This window comes from Pantherophis guttatus, chromosome 4 (assembly GCF_059756535.1).
Source record: "Pantherophis guttatus breed Tessera chromosome 4, ASM5975653v1, whole genome shotgun sequence".
Lineage (NCBI taxonomy): Eukaryota > Metazoa > Chordata > Lepidosauria > Squamata > Colubridae > Pantherophis > Pantherophis guttatus.
Genome location: NC_142066.1, coordinates 140,144,226 through 140,159,866, shown reverse-complemented (window position 1 = coordinate 140,159,866; position 15,641 = coordinate 140,144,226). Strand labels below are relative to the sequence as shown.

The 15,641-nt window shown below is 37.4% G+C and overlaps 2 long non-coding RNA genes across 2 annotated transcripts in view; one reads left to right on the top strand and one right to left on the bottom strand.

Moving 5' to 3' along the window:
- Positions 1-5,942: 5,942 nt before the first annotated feature.
- LOC117655277 (uncharacterized) lies at positions 5,943-15,441 on the bottom strand. The gene is made up of 2 exons (XR_004588619.3): positions 8,199-15,441; positions 5,943-7,910 (listed from the first exon to the last, which is right to left on the bottom strand). It is a non-coding gene; the product is annotated as an uncharacterized LOC117655277 (long non-coding RNA).
- The window catches only part of LOC148114371 (uncharacterized), a 30,999-nt gene continuing 23,934 nt past the window's right edge, over positions 8,577-15,641 (top strand). The window contains exon 1 of the long non-coding RNA XR_015734083.1: positions 8,577-8,681. This is a non-coding gene — a long non-coding RNA (uncharacterized LOC148114371). The remainder of the gene's footprint in view (positions 8,682-15,641) is intronic.

Below are 15,641 nucleotides of genomic sequence, written 5' to 3'. Positions count from 1 at the left end.
CTGATCTGAAGTCAGGCAGTATAATGGATTCCCGTAGCCAGAATCTCCTCCATCAATATGGCAAGCAGACCTCCAGGTGAGTAAAGAGAGTGATAACTCCTGCAACTGTCACTCTTTTACAATGGTTTGCAACTGAAAAAGTTGGTGGGCTGCAAGAGGCAGGAAAGGAAAAGGTCAGCAGAGGACAGAACCCTTTCTCAGCATCAGATTTCAGATGAAGCTGTTGTAAGGGGGGTGGAGAGGAACATTTGGACTTAATTATAGCACTAATTTGGCAAATAAGGAACAGTTGTTTGCTGAAGATAGTGAATGATATACAGAAGGATTTTCTTTCTTCTTTCTGCCTCATTGAAACATCACTTTGTAGTTTTCTGTTGCTTTGAACAAGAGAAAAAGACCCTGGTGCTATACAATTATTATGGGCCTCGTGGGTATACAGCCTAACTCCTCTAGAGCAACAGCTGTCACACAGAATTGGGGTAGATGTGCACGGCTGCATGTAGGGTATTCCTTAATGAGAACCCCATGAATACAAATGGAAACAAATCTGATTTCTAGAAGAATATATTTTCAAATTTGTGTGTGCAACTAAGGTTGCTAAACAGGATTCAAATCTGTTTCTTCTAATGCATTTTTTTTTTAAATTACATTTTTTAAATCAGCAGACCAGGTTTCTTAAATTCACTGGGTTTTTTTGTCTTTTAGAAACAAGAGTTATGTTGGATTTTATTGGTCCACTGAGCCATTCAGAGAAATAAAATGATTCAGCAATTCTGCTTCAAAATTCATCTTACATATGGACAGGAGTTTTATTTATCTGGCTGGTTTTGGTCAGGATGGGCAAGAGATATTGCAATAAAACCAGAACAAGTATGCATTCTTAACAAGAATCCATACACCCACTTTACAGTCTGTTTCTGTTGCTCCCCTTTGGGAGGAGGTTTCGAAGTATTTCTAGCAGGACTACCTGATTCTGTAATAGCTTTGTTCCCTTATGCCCCTGATGGCAAACCTATGGCACACCATGTCGCCTGGCACATGCGGCATCGCCCGTTCCTTTTCCGGTTTCTGGCACGCATGCGTGCGTGATGATCAGCTGACCTTTTTGTGTGCGGCAGTGCCGGAAACCCTTCCGTTTTCTTGTGTGAGCATGCACGTCGACCAGCTGATCACCACGTGTGCATGTGCACCAGAAACCCAGAAGAGTAGCTGGCTGCGCTCCCGTTTTGGCACTCAGTGCCGAAAAGGTTTGCCATCACTGCCCTATGCCATCTGTCTGATAAACTTGGAAGATTTGTTTTTCTCGTCATATACATTTATACATCCAAACTAGACTGCGTTGTTTCTCTGTGTCATATAATATATGTGAGTATGCGAGTATATGCATAATTTATTTTTTTATTTATGTATGTATTATTTATTTATTTATAGTTTTGTCATGTTTGCGTAGTGTATATTGGAGGTAGTGATCCTTTGAGAGCTGTATGCAACAAAATTTCATTTTAATGTATGCCGATTAGTGTACATTCAAAGTGACAATAAAGTTATTCTAAGTCCAAGTTCTATCCAGATGCATGATCCACAACTCTAATGTTGTCAAATGTGTGACTCTGTTATTAATTGGCAAAAGATCCAACAGATATAATATCTATGCAAATAAAATAAGTGGTTGGGGAACATTCAGTCCACAGAACAGAAAAAAACCCGAAGTTATTTGAGGAAAGGCAATATGAAATCGAAAATGAAACTCTGAGCAAGGTGACAGGATAAGCCCTTAAATTGCAAAATAAATAAGAAAGAAAATGTAATTCAAAATTGCAACTGTGTATTAAAGTACTGATTAAAAAAAACCCTAAGAGTTAAAAGCTAAAACGGAAATATATTTACAGATAAACCAAAAATAGATCTATCAAAAAGAGAAATATGAAAATAATTTTAAAAGTTTTGATATCCCTTTAGAGATAATCTGAAACTGTGAAACTGTCCAGTAAAATATACAGTACTATCAAAAATATATTTATATAAAATACAACCGAATTCAGATGAGTTATTACCTAGTAAGACTAAGTGCAAAAATAATAATAATAAAAGAACACTTGCAAAATGCATTGTGTATTTTAGCAGTTTGGATTATTCTGAGCTACATTCTGGCTGGGCAGGTCAAATGTACAGACTGAGGGTCTTGTGTTAGGGCATGTCAAATTTTTCAACTTTCAATTTCCAAACATTAGGGGCGGTAAAAAATTGTGACATTACCTTGGGAATTTTAAAGATTTTTTGGTTACTTTAACATAATTTAGATGTTCTTGGTAAGCAACTACATAAATATTGTAACTTTTCAACATTTTGTTTGTTTCATTTGCTGTTATCTGGGATAAGTCCAAGCCTTAAGGAAACAAACAGGATCCTCAGAGCTGTACATGTGGCCATCTGCATTTCAGATCTCTTCTCTTCCTAGTTGGTCAAAGGACGGGACACCTGGGTGGATCCATGCAATAGGAAATGCCTTGTTGAGGTACGGAGAGGTTCCACTTTGTTCTGATTTAATTTCATGATGACTGATTCATTGTATAATGACCCTTTAGTATTGCTTCATCCATATGAAGGCTTCATCATGGCTTAGGCCCGGGGTACTTGCAGGACCATCTCCTGCCACTCTCCCATTGTCCCATGCGCTCTCACAGAGTGGGCCTCCTCAGGGTGCCGTCGGCCAAACAATGTCGGCTGATGGCCCCCAGGAGGACAGCGTTCTCTGTAGGAGCCCCGATCCTCTGGAATGGATTGCCCACCTAGCTCAGGACAGCCCCCGACCTCCTTTCCTTCCATCGCGAGCTGAAGACGTAGCGTCAACTCAACTGATCCGTTTTGGGTGTACATTGTTATAATTTTAAATTGTTTTAATTGGGCTGTTGATTTTAATTTTATTGTGATTTGTATTGGAAATTGTCATTTTTGTAAGCCGCCTTGAGTCCCTCAGGAGAAAGGCGGCATATAAATCACAATAATAAATAAATAAATAAATATAGCATTCTTCATTATTTCATTTTGAACAGCATCAAACCAGCAAAAAAGTCCGCTTCAAATACTATTTACAGGGGGAGGGAAGGGGAAGGTAACTATGATGATAAAAGGCTTTTATAAAAAATCACTTTCATAAAAGTGAAAAATCACTCAGAGTGAAAAATCACACAGAAATATTGTCACTGAAAATTTGAAAGGGTTTAGTTTTGGCAGAACTGTTTTTGCATTTGTGATCTCACTGGTAAAATATGCTTGAATAGGTTGTATAGTGTAAGTATGGGAAAGATTGAGAACATTTTAACTTGGGATGATCTCACCATTATATGCATTACCACAGGGCACAGCTGCAAGGAAGAAAAAGCCAAATCACCATAAATGACTTACATTCACATATAGCTAATGGTGCTGTTTTGTTCTCATGTATGCCACTAAACTGGTTATATTCACTCTAGTTCCTTTGGGAATTGTAAAGATATATTAGTTTTGGTCAAATTACTGCTGAATGGCTATGGCTGCTTTCCGCAGTTGGATGTTGCCATGGGATGATGGGAACTGCAGTGCAACACAAAGGAAGGGCATAAGGTTGTGGATGCCTGGTTTATAGAATGTTATGCATACAACGCTAATATTACTGCAATTCAAGGATAGACAAATCTAACTTAAAATAAAGCTTCTGTAATCTTAAAAAGTCACCAAGAAAATTAATCTGTAATTATTTTTCTTTTAGACTACAATACTGTAGATTATTCTTCTATGTAGCTTCAAACAATGGCAATTTTATTCTAAGAAGGGCTATGAATCGAGAGGACTCTTAGTTGATGTGGTCTGGATGTTTATGGTTTAGAAATGGTAATCTTAATTCTAAGATTTTTCTAGCAAAATTTCCTTTTTTTAGATTAAAGGCAAATTTTAGATATATTGAGTCTTCTTCTTTATAGATATAACTCCCCTGAAGAAAAATACTTTTCATTACATTAGAATTGTTATCCTGTTTTATTTATGAAACATATATTTAAAGCCCTGAATATGAAATCAGATTAGACATGTTAAGAATCTGTAGCCCATTCCTGTACCATTCATTAATGTTAGTAGCAGCCATAAGGAGATAAAAATGTCAAGATGGCAGCCACAAATATGCAATTAAAGCCCCACCCCTTTTTGTATTCCATATTTATTATCTCTCTCCCGTTGCTTTTCATAGGTTTTGTGACAGCAATCTCATAGTTTTGTTTTTTAAAAAAATCTTACTTGTCCCAAACCCCCACAAATACATGGAAAAACATTGTTGCTGAAGGTCTCCATAAAGAATGTATTCAAAATTAATGCTACCCTCAAAGCATTTCAGGTTTTTCAAGGGAATATTCCTATATATTAATTGAAGAAAAGAAATACTTCAAAGTAACAAAGCTTACAGATAATTCAGCAGCATCAAGATTGCACTTTTCGAAGTTATTTTTAAGGAGGAAATATGTTAAAATGATATAAGTAACCCTAGCAACTTGTTTTATGAATTATATTTCTCAAAGCTTCTTTGAAAAACCCTTGGTGACTCAAGATATATTGGAATTATTTTTTGTTTTTGAACTTGAAGTCATAATGATGTTATTGAAGTTTTAATATGTAATGCTAGTTTATTGTTTTCTAATACCTCTGTAACAGCCAAGAGTCCATGAAGACTGAAACACTATATTGCAAACATAAAGTATATGTGTAGTATAACATTGCTTACAGCTCAGGAGATAACTTGGTATCCTTAAACTCAGTGCTTGCCAAATTTCCTATTCACCTGACTTTCATTTTAAAAAATATTTTTCAGTTTAGAAAAATGGAAAGCTGGTCGGCTGAAAGTAAAATGCCAACTCCAGCACAAGGTTTATTTTGAAAAAATGCCTCATGGAACACTAGTTTTATGAGAATTCTTAGAAAGTATAATTTTAGAAATAGTGAATGTTGTGGCCCAATGTTTGGGTACAAGCCTGAAAAAAGCCAGAAAAAAGCCAAAGGTACATACTTTTAATGTCCCTATTCACTAATCTCTCTAGATAGTTTGTAACTAATCCGAGGTCTCCATTTTACTGGCCTTGAAATACTATGAAATTCAAGACATAACCAAACAATTACCCAGACGGTGCTTACTCTCTTTTCCTTATTCAGACTGGTTTTTTGCCTTTTCTCAGCTAATCACTCAAAGACTGTAAAGAACATCACCCAGCCCAACTAATATGCTCAATTTAGGTAGTTCCACTATGATTGATATATTTTCTGTGCGCCTTGTGCTATGCGTATTATAACTTTAATAGTACTTTTAAAATATTTTTATAATGGTTGTTTTTATGTTTTATTTAAAGCCACCCAGGTTGCTTTTTGTGAGATGGGTGTACATTTGATTAATTAAATATCAAAAAATTACCTTTGTGTTCCTTAGCACATGCATTTGTCTGTATTAGTGTGGGGATCTTCAAAAATCTGAGTGATTTCTGTAATTGGAAGTTATTCAAGGAAAAGCTGATTGTAAAAAAATAAATAAAAGGAAGCGTTCAGATCCTCCAAAATCTTCCCAGGCAGCAAGCCACTGTTCTCCTTTGTTGCCTTTAGTGCCTTGGTGACTTCAGAGGAAAAACAACAGCATATGGAGATTTTTACAGCTATGAGCTTTCCCTGAAAGTTATGGTTACATATTTATTGTTTTTGGAGGAATGGGGAAAATTTAAGTTCTGAATGATGCATTTGAAAACATGTGCTTATGTTACTACAAAGCAAAAGATGATGCCCATGCTTTTTCTGCTGAATTTCAACCAAATACCTGCAAATAGTACCACTTTTTTTTGCTCTCCAACATATGGGAGCGAAGGTAATCTAATTTACCAATTTGAAGACAAGACAAGACATAATTCAATAAAAAGGAAATAAATAACAAAGGGTAAAATAATGTATCAATATTTATGCAAATGTACTAATCAAGTGCAAGTACCCTCATAGGAGGGTAAACATGAATTTATTCCTAAAGAAAGATATAATTTTTCATATTTGGTTTACTTTGAAAAAAAGACAGAACATCAAAAAATAATGTTGAATCAAATAAAAGCTCTCATTAAATTTAAATGTATGAGTGTAAGATAGAGACACTATTTTTGCAAAAAGATTTATCAGTGATTTCATCATATGTCACACATAATGCTTTGCCATTTCATTTTTCATTGAAGTAGGGTAACTATGTCATCCTACAATACTGGGATTTGATTATTAAAAATATTAATAACTATATACTGCAGCCTGAACCTAAACATATTTAAATGAACCATAGAGTTCCCTGGAGAAACTAATAGCCCCAAAGGAAGTGTCTATAGGTGGAGGAGATAACTTTGTATAATGTGGGATATGGGCATTACTTGCAGTTTAAAGTAATTAATTGTAAGAGTAATATTGCAATTACTATTACAATTAATTGCTAGGTAATGAAAAGTAGTTCTAGATCTATTTCTAAGTCCATTTCCTCTTCATCTTTGCCAAGTATGCATACTATATGATAAACCTGACACGTAATATTGTTTTCTCTGAAATGTGTAATCAAGAAGGAATTTAATATTGAAGAGGGCTATCTGCAGTTTTAACACATGAAACATGCACACATTCAGAAGTAAGTTCCATTCAACTCCACAGAAATACAGATGTGTCAGATGTTGGTGTAATAGGAGTAAACTACTTTGAAAAATTTTCATGCTAAGTGCTAAGAATCTACTTTCAAAGAACAATTTTGTTCTTATTTACCAAGCTTTATTTTCAGTAGTAAAGGGCCCAATGCAATCTTTTCAGAGCAGAATTTGGGAATAATTTTTTTCCACTCAAAATAATCTAGAAAAGAATTCTTAAAACTATTCATATGTGCTCTTATTATTCAATCCTAGACCAGACAGCTTGTGAGACTCTAAAAAGGGCTCTCTTTGTCAAGACTGCTGACTACTTATTCCCCCCCAAATAAAGACTCATTGAAAAGTCACAAGATATGAGAACAGAGCATAAAGAAATATTAATTCCTGGGGAATAATACACTTATTATGTTATATTGCTTTTGACTATTTTTTAACAGCTCTATACACTGACAAGGTCATTTTGATTTCTCCATCTGCAACATTTGGAAATATTCTTTTGAGAACAGTCCAGGGTCTGCTATCTACTAATAGAAATAACAGAGATGCCCACAAAAATTCCACATGGCTCCTGCTGGCAAAAGTGTTGCTTCTTTGTTGAGGTTGATTCTATTCCAGTTTATCTGGAAAGTTCATATACATCACCGAGGACTGCAGAACAGTTTTAACCTATTCTGTTCCCAGAATTAGGCACCTTTTAATTTACAGACATTATTCCAGACTAAACACATGCAAAGATGCGATTTTGTGTAACATTCACTCAGATTTACAGAAAATACAATATAAACTAGTTATAATTTACATTTGTGCAAGGCTTCATTACCTACAATGTTTAAGTAGTGTGACTCAGAACATGCAAATGATACTTTGAACATGTTCCATAAAAATCTGGTACCACTTTCGTCTATAGAACTGATTTTGATTGAAAGATGTAAGAGAGCTTCAATAAAATTCTATACTCAGAAAAGATGCTACGTGATTCTTTGCCACACTAGAGTAATGTGGCTCTTGCCTATCATGTCTTTGAGCATGTTGAGAATATCTTTTATCAGTATTGTACAGTCAGCAAGATACAAAATTACTTTAGCTGAATTGGGACAAGACCAAAAGCAATCAAATGCCTTTAAGAAACCCTAACCCATTATCCCTGGAAGGGAATAATGAAGACCATCTCTTTTTCCTTGCTCTTCCAACCCAGGAAACATTTCTTCCATGCGATGTGGCTTCTGAATTTCATAGTTCCTGAGAATTATGAGAATAAGGATAAGCAGACATAAAGGTAAGAAGAAGAAAAAATACCCAAGAAGATAAACTGTTAGATGCAGCTCTTGGAACCAAGCAAACACCCCACCATTCATTAGTCTACAACAGCATTAGGTTATTAGGCAAACGATTAAAAAAAAAAGCAAAACAAATCAAGAGAGAGGCTAACGGTTACTTAAACATCTTTACTTTTTACAAGGTTTTCAATCCCCTGTTCAAATCTTTTCCAGAACATCCATCCTAGCATGCAATTTTATCCGTACTTACCTGGGAATAAATCCCATTGGCTAAATTCTGAGTGAACCAGGTAAGACTGCACTGGTGAGGGCGATTTAGCGGATTAGCTCTGAGAACTACCTTCGACTTTTCCCTCTTTTTAAAAAATTATGTGACAGACCTGCCATCTCACGCCTGTCTCTTCGGATGAGTTAGGAGTTCAAGGAACCATAATTCCTGTTCAGCACAGCATCATGGGAGCTGAAGTGTTCAATATGCCAGGGCGGGTTTGGGGAGAAGGGGAGGGGCTAAATAATTCCGACCTCATCCGGCCACCTGCTCCAAGCCCCCACCTTCACGGGCCTCAACAACAAGCCACGCCTTCCCCGAACGCGCGATGCGAGAGAAAGGACGAGTCAACGCCGTCCTCAGTTCCCAACGTGACATCAGCCAAGTCTCTCGCGCAGGACGGCTTTGGTTTAGGACCGCGTGACGCCTGTGACGTTCTCCAGGCGTGACGCAGCGGCGCAGAAGGTTGGGAGGGATCGTCTCTTTTTCTTTTCTTTCGGCGCCTTTAAATCTACGTCAAGCCTATTAGCTCCTCCTGACTGGTCGCACGCAGGCACGCACGGAATACTAATTTGGAAGCCTAACGGTCCCGATACCCCCACCCCGCCCCACCTCTGTCAGCCGGACCTCAAAAGCGCTGATTGGTAGCTTTAAGGTTCAGGCTGGTCTGTGCTGCCTCCGCGACGCACCTCATCCCCAGGTGGCGGTTCGTTGCCCGCTAGGGGAGGGGGAAAAGGTTGTGAAAGGCTGTTCGGCGGGCATTTTGTTGCGGTTCTTTTGTCTGGTTAACTGTCAGCTAGACAGTTCAAGAATCCTGGAGCTCGCCTGTGTATGAGATCTCAGAGGGATGGCTTCTAAATTCCGTTTAAAAAGAGTACTTCATCTCTCTCTGGATTATTTCTTTTTTATTTACCTCACAAATCTAGTCACAAAGGAACGTCAAATTATTTTATGTATATATCGGAAGAAGGTCCCACTGCTCTAAAGAGAGGTTATTTTCCAAAATTTGTGGCAAAATTGTGCAGGGTAATAAATTAGACTGGAAAGTCATCGCCTCCAAAATAGTTTACATAGTGAGCTTTCCTTTCCCACATGGTCAGTTAATTAGTATAGCCTTTGTCATCATTGTACATCATGTATACAACGAAATTGGTTTTAGCCTCACTGGTGCAATCCATGACAAAAAATATAATATAAATAGTATAAAGAATAACCCTATGCAAGTAATTGAGGGGGGGGAGAAAAAAAAAGAAAAACTAGTCTTACGTTTCCACATGTGCATGGAATGATTGTGGTTGTGTTTAAGAGTCTGACAGCCCAAGGATAGACACTCTAAACCTATTTGTTCGACTGGCTATGCTTCGATGTGTTCTGCCTGATGGTAGAAGTGTGAAGAGACACTGACTAGGGTGTGAATCATCTCTGAGCATCTTTCTTAGTCTACTAAAGCAGCGAGATCTGGCAATGTCATCCAGTGGTGTTAGAGGGCAACCAATGGTTTCTTGTGCCGAATTTATTTATTATTTATTCAATTTATATGCCGCCCTTCTCCGGAGATTCAGGGCGGCTTACAATGCGTTAAGCAATTGCCTTCATACTTTGTATATACCTGCTTAGTAGGCCCCCCACCCATGCGGTGTTCTTTTTTATACAAAGTCAGCTTATTGCCCCCACAAACCGGGTCCTTATTTTACCTACCTTGAAAGGATGGAAGGCTGAGTCAACCTTGAGCCTGGTGAGATTTGAACTTGCAGTAATTGCAGGCAGCTGATGTTACTTAACAGCACTTTAGTCTGCTGCGTCACTAAGGCTCTCTGTAATTGATCACTCTCTTAGTGCCTTCCTGTCCGCTGCAGTTAAACCAGCATACCATACTGTAATGCAGTATGTGAGGACACTTTCTATCGTGGACCAATAGAAAGAGGTCATCAGCTGTTGTTCACCTGACTTTTTCGCAGGACTCTTAAGGAAATGAAGTCTTTGTTGGGCCTTGCCAATCACCAGGGACATTTTGTTTTTCCAGGTGAGATCTTGACTAATAAGCACTCCCAAAAATTTAAAAGAAGAAACCCTATCCACACAGTCCCCTGGATATACAATGGGGCAGGTTCCTCTCTGCTTTTGGAAATCTAGCACCATCTCCTTTGTCTTACTAGTATTTAGATGTAAGTTGTTTTTTGAGCACCATATGGATAGCTTCTGGACTTCTTCCCTGTATGCTGATTCGTCCCCTCCAGTTAAGAGACCCAGCACTGTTGTGTCACCTGCAAATTTTATTTTGATGTTGGATGGATCAGAGGATATGCCGTCATGTGTATACAGTGAGTACAGGTAGGGGCTGAGCACACAGCCCTGAGGGGAGCCTGTGCTGAGCTTCAGGGTAGAAGATGTAAAGGAACCAACCCTTACTGTTTGTGGACGATCCGTCAGGAAGGCTTTGATCCAGTCACAAGTGAGGGGAAGGAAATTCAGGTCAGTCAGTTTTTCAATGAGAATGCTTAATAAAATGGTATTAAAGGCCGAGCTATAGTCTATAAAAAGCATTCTGACATAATTCCCAGATTTCTCAAGGTGGCTCAGTGCAATATGTAGAGCAATGGCAAGGGCATCCGCTGTCGACCTGTTACTTCTATAAGCAAACTGGTATTAATCGAAATTTGGTGGAAGACAGAACCTGAGGTTTTGTAGGACCAGTCTCTCAAAGCTCTTCATCACTATAGACGTCAGTGCAATGCGTCTATAGTCATTCAGGCTTTTATGACTGCTTTCTTCAGAACTGGGATAATTGTGGCTGCTTTCAAGCATGATGGGACTCTAGCCTGTTGCAGGGAGATTTTAAAAATCCTTGTCAGGACCCCTGCTAATTGGTCAGCACAGGTTTTTACCACTTTCTCCAGAGCACCATCTGGACCTGCAGCTTTGTTGGGATTTACAGCCTTCAGCATAGCTCTCACTTGATATTCATGAGTGGCTGGAGGTTAGAGGGCCTTTGGGCTAGAGCCACAGAGACAGGTCTTTTGACCTCAAAGTGGGTGAAGAAGCTATTTAGCTCCTCCACCAGCATGGCATCAGCATTGGCTATTTTTTTTGTATTGTCCTTATAGTTGGTTAGGTGTTGTAGCCCCTGCCACACCTGTCTTGAGTTATTATCTTCCAGATGCTTCTCTACCTTTTGTTTGTATTTCTGTTTAGCCTCCTTAATATCTCTCCTCAAGTTTGCCCTGGCCTCATTGTATTTGTCTTCATTTTCTGCCTTGAAGGTGGAGTTTCGGGCTGTCGGAAGTGATTGTACCTCTGCTGACATCCAGGGTTTTCAATTACTGTAAACTCTGATGCGCTTATTCACTGTTACATTGTCTGGGCATGTTTTAATATAAGAGAGTAGTACAGCATCATTGAATTCTTGCAGCTCCAAATGTTCAAATATACTCCACTCGGTAGTCTCAAAGCAGTCCTGCAACTGGCAGTGTGCTCCCTCTGGCCAGATTTTGACAATTTTCCTGACTGGCCATATCCTTAAGTATATCCCCTAAGAGGCACAGTAGCAGAAAATATGGGCACATAGGAAACGTTTTAAATTTTATCGATTTTATATCTTAATGTAAAATTGATATTTTTCATTGAAGATTTTTTTAAAAAGGAAATATACTTAATATATTGAATGTTGATTAGTAAATTAAGTCAGAAATGAAACCAGAAGTTTTTCTGTTAGAACTATTGGAAAATAGTTTGAAAAGCTTGAAAAAATGTAGAGCTCTGTTACAGGGGTGGGTTCTACTTACCTTTACTACCGGCTTGTAGTGGGGCCGCGCGCAAGTGCAGAAGCTTCTGCGCATTTGCAGAAGCATTTTGATAACGTCGGGGTTGGTGGGCGGAGCCTCCCGCCAGTTTGACTACCGGTTCTATAGAACCGGTGCAAACTGGGGGCAACCCACCACTGCTCTGTTATATGTTGAATGCAATGAGAATTTTATATGCTCAAAAATGGAACCGTCAGTTCCCACAATGGAAAAATGGGTGGAAAAAATATGGAGATAACAAAATTAATTGTTTTAATTAAGAAAAGAATGTATCCAGCTTTGTTTCTACTTTGAAACTACTTCAGAACTTTATGCTCAAAACAGAAAAATGAATGTTTGATTTTGGGTTTTGATGATCAGATTAGTTTATTGATGTAGAAATGGCCAGTATTTCCTAAATATGTAGAGTTAAAAGTTGAGATTGTAATTTTATATTTTACTATACTGAAAATTGCTGGAAGTCACTGCTTTTTTCCAGTGGTGAAATCCAATTTTTTTTATTACCAGTTCTGTGGGTGTGGCTTGGTGGGCGTGGCAGGGGAAGGATACTGCAAAATCTCCATTCTCTCCCCACTCCTGGGGGAAGGATATTGCAAAATCTCCATCCCCACCCCATTCGGGGGCCAGCCAGAGGTGGTATTTGCCAGTTCTCCGAAGTACTCAAAATTTCCGTTACCAGTTCTCCAGAACGTGTCAGAACCTGCTGGATTTCACCCCTGCTTTTTTCCCTTTCCCCTTTTTCCCTTGAACTTCCTTCCTTTTCTTCCGTTCCCCTATTATCTTTTATATTATAACTAACTTCAATTTGTTCAAAGTTTAAAAAAAAATAAGTTTGAAAAATCAGATATAGTTTGTGTTGAGTTAATACAAATGAAAAAGTTCTTTCGAAATTAAAACCAATATTTTAAGAATATTTTGTGACCATGAGCAATCCTGCTTTAATTCCTTCTACTTTATCTGATATGATCTTTATATCAATTGTTCTTATTCCTCTTGCCTTTTCTTGAAGCAGATAATATTATTTTAGTAGAGTAGTTAGAATTGGGGATGTTCTTCTTTATGCACGTAACTTCTATTGAGGTAGAGTTGTAGCTGCAGCTTCTGTAAAACAAATGATATGGAACACAAATTGCCTTCATAAATCCTGAAATTTCTTGGCAATTCTTTCCAGGACAAAAAGGTAGAAAAATCTAAGGGATTGCCTTTTTCCAAGAGTCTCTACCCATCCAACCAGATCAAGCGGAATGGGCATGCTGCAGATTCTATCAGCCAGAGTGTTGGCTGATTGGTTCCATGAGAAAAGCTTTTTCTGCAATGACTCCTGCTCTATGGAACATCCTCCCTTCAGAGAGTAGAATGTTCTGTTAGCCTTTTGTAAGGCCCTAAAAACTTGACTATAATATTCTCCAGCCTCAGTGCTGAATATGTTAAGGAGCGCATTGCTAACTGCCATATATATATATATATCTCCTTAATACATTCAGCATGTGTGTGTGTGACTGTGTGTGTGCGTACACGCACACACACACACACATACGTATATGTATATATACTTACAAACTTCAAAATAAAAATAAGAGAAAAAATGCAATCAAGAAAATAAATTAAAAAAAATAAAAACGCTTGATTAAGGTAATTTTAGAAATCAATTCATAGTTTCTACAAAATAGATATAGAAATTATTGACCTCTCTTCCAAGCCATATGGCTGTTGAAATGAGATCTGTGATCTTAATTATAAAACCTTAATGTTCTGCATACTGTGAAAGGAAAAAGCATCTATTCTAGCTATTTTTAAAAATCATAATATGTTTATATTTTATGTATGACTTTCTCCATTCTTTGTTCCTCAGTTATTATAACTGTAATTTAACAGAAGAACAATTCAGTCTTGAGCTTTTGGGGAAACATTAAAGGGTTACTATCCATATTTCCTGTGCAGTTTCTTCTGATCTTGTTGAGCTGTAATTATTTTCTTGAGGTTAAACATTCCCAGGCTCCTGTAACCTTCTAGACTATTTACTCTGGCCAAGTTTGTCCCAGGTGAACATGTGGGCGATATTCTTGGTTTTATAGAAAAGGAAATCTCTTTCTGTTGTAAAATAGCTTTCCTTTGCAGTCCCAGAAGAAATCCATTGTAAAAACAATAATGTAAAAAAATAGCCTTTTCAAGTCAGATTCAGAAATAAAAATTAAAATAAATAGAAATACCAGCTGATTAAAACTGCAAGTTTGGAATCCTGGAAATGATTTATATTGAACATGCTTCTTTATGTAACAGTGTGTAATTGAGAAAATATCCATGTTTGTGATATGAAGTCACTTTTCCTTAGCTCCAGTCAACTTCATTAGCTGCTATGGTGTGTGTGTGTGCGCGGGCGCACATGTGTGTAGAAAGCATGATAAGGGGAGGAATAGGAATGGAAACCCACGATTTATCACTAGATTTCCAAATGAAATATATATGGATAACTTTAGCATTTCAAATTTGTATTTGCATATTTCTGTTTCATTAAAAGGTTGGGCCTTCAAATAAAGCAGTTATTATTATCACTGCTGGGTGGCCCTTCTACTGAATTTCATATCAGATGTAGCAAACATAAAGCAAAATGCTAGATGATACAGTTCCTCAACATTTATAGGCCACCCATGCTTCATCTTTATTCAATATACAACAAGAAAAAAACGAGAGTAGACATAAGGAGACGTTTGGAAATCTTCCTGGATTATCTAAAAAGAACTAAATTGACTATGGAACATAAAGAATTATAATAACTGTATTACCTGAGGAGCAACATCAGGATTGAATAAACGGTTTCCAGATTGACTTTCTGAGGTCAAAGATAATTGAGACTCTAGGGCAGTGATAGACCATTGACAGACTACTGAGCTATACAGTATTTGGACTTATCAAAAGAAGACAAGATGTTTCAGCAGGGGGAAATAAGTGGGTTGCAAAAAGAAATGGTATCGATGTTTCAAACCGTTTATGATATTACGATAAGGAATCACAGGAAGATAAAGGATTTAATGAATAACATAAATGGGAAGCTAGAAAGTGTTCTAGAAGGGATAATGAATAATGGTAAAAAAGCCCAGGAAATAGAGGGGATAATAGAGAGACCAGGTGAAAATATAGAACAGACAAATCAACAAATAAAATGAAGATAAGAAGGAGAAGGCAATAAAGATTTATGAAACAATTCAGGGAAAATGCATGCTAAAAGACCAAAAAATGATACTGGATAAACAAAGATATTCTTGAAAAGAAAATAGCGACTTGGGCAGATCCTATGGAGGCTTGGCAGCAAAGGATAGTAGAGATGGAAGAAATACGTAGGTTAAACAGGAAAGAAGTAGACAGAGATGAAGACCCAAGGGAGGAATTTGAGAGGCAAGTCAAAAAAACGAATAAGAATTGAAATATTAAAACGGGCAAGAGAAGATAGATAGGGAAAATGCTTTATAATTGGAGATTGGCTTTACTAGGAGCTAGAACAGGCAGAAACAATAAATGGGAATATTATTATACATATTTCTATATATTATACTAAAAGTAATAGCTAGATATAAAGATTAGATGTTGAAAGATTGTGACACTATGTTTTAATGATATTGTTATTGTC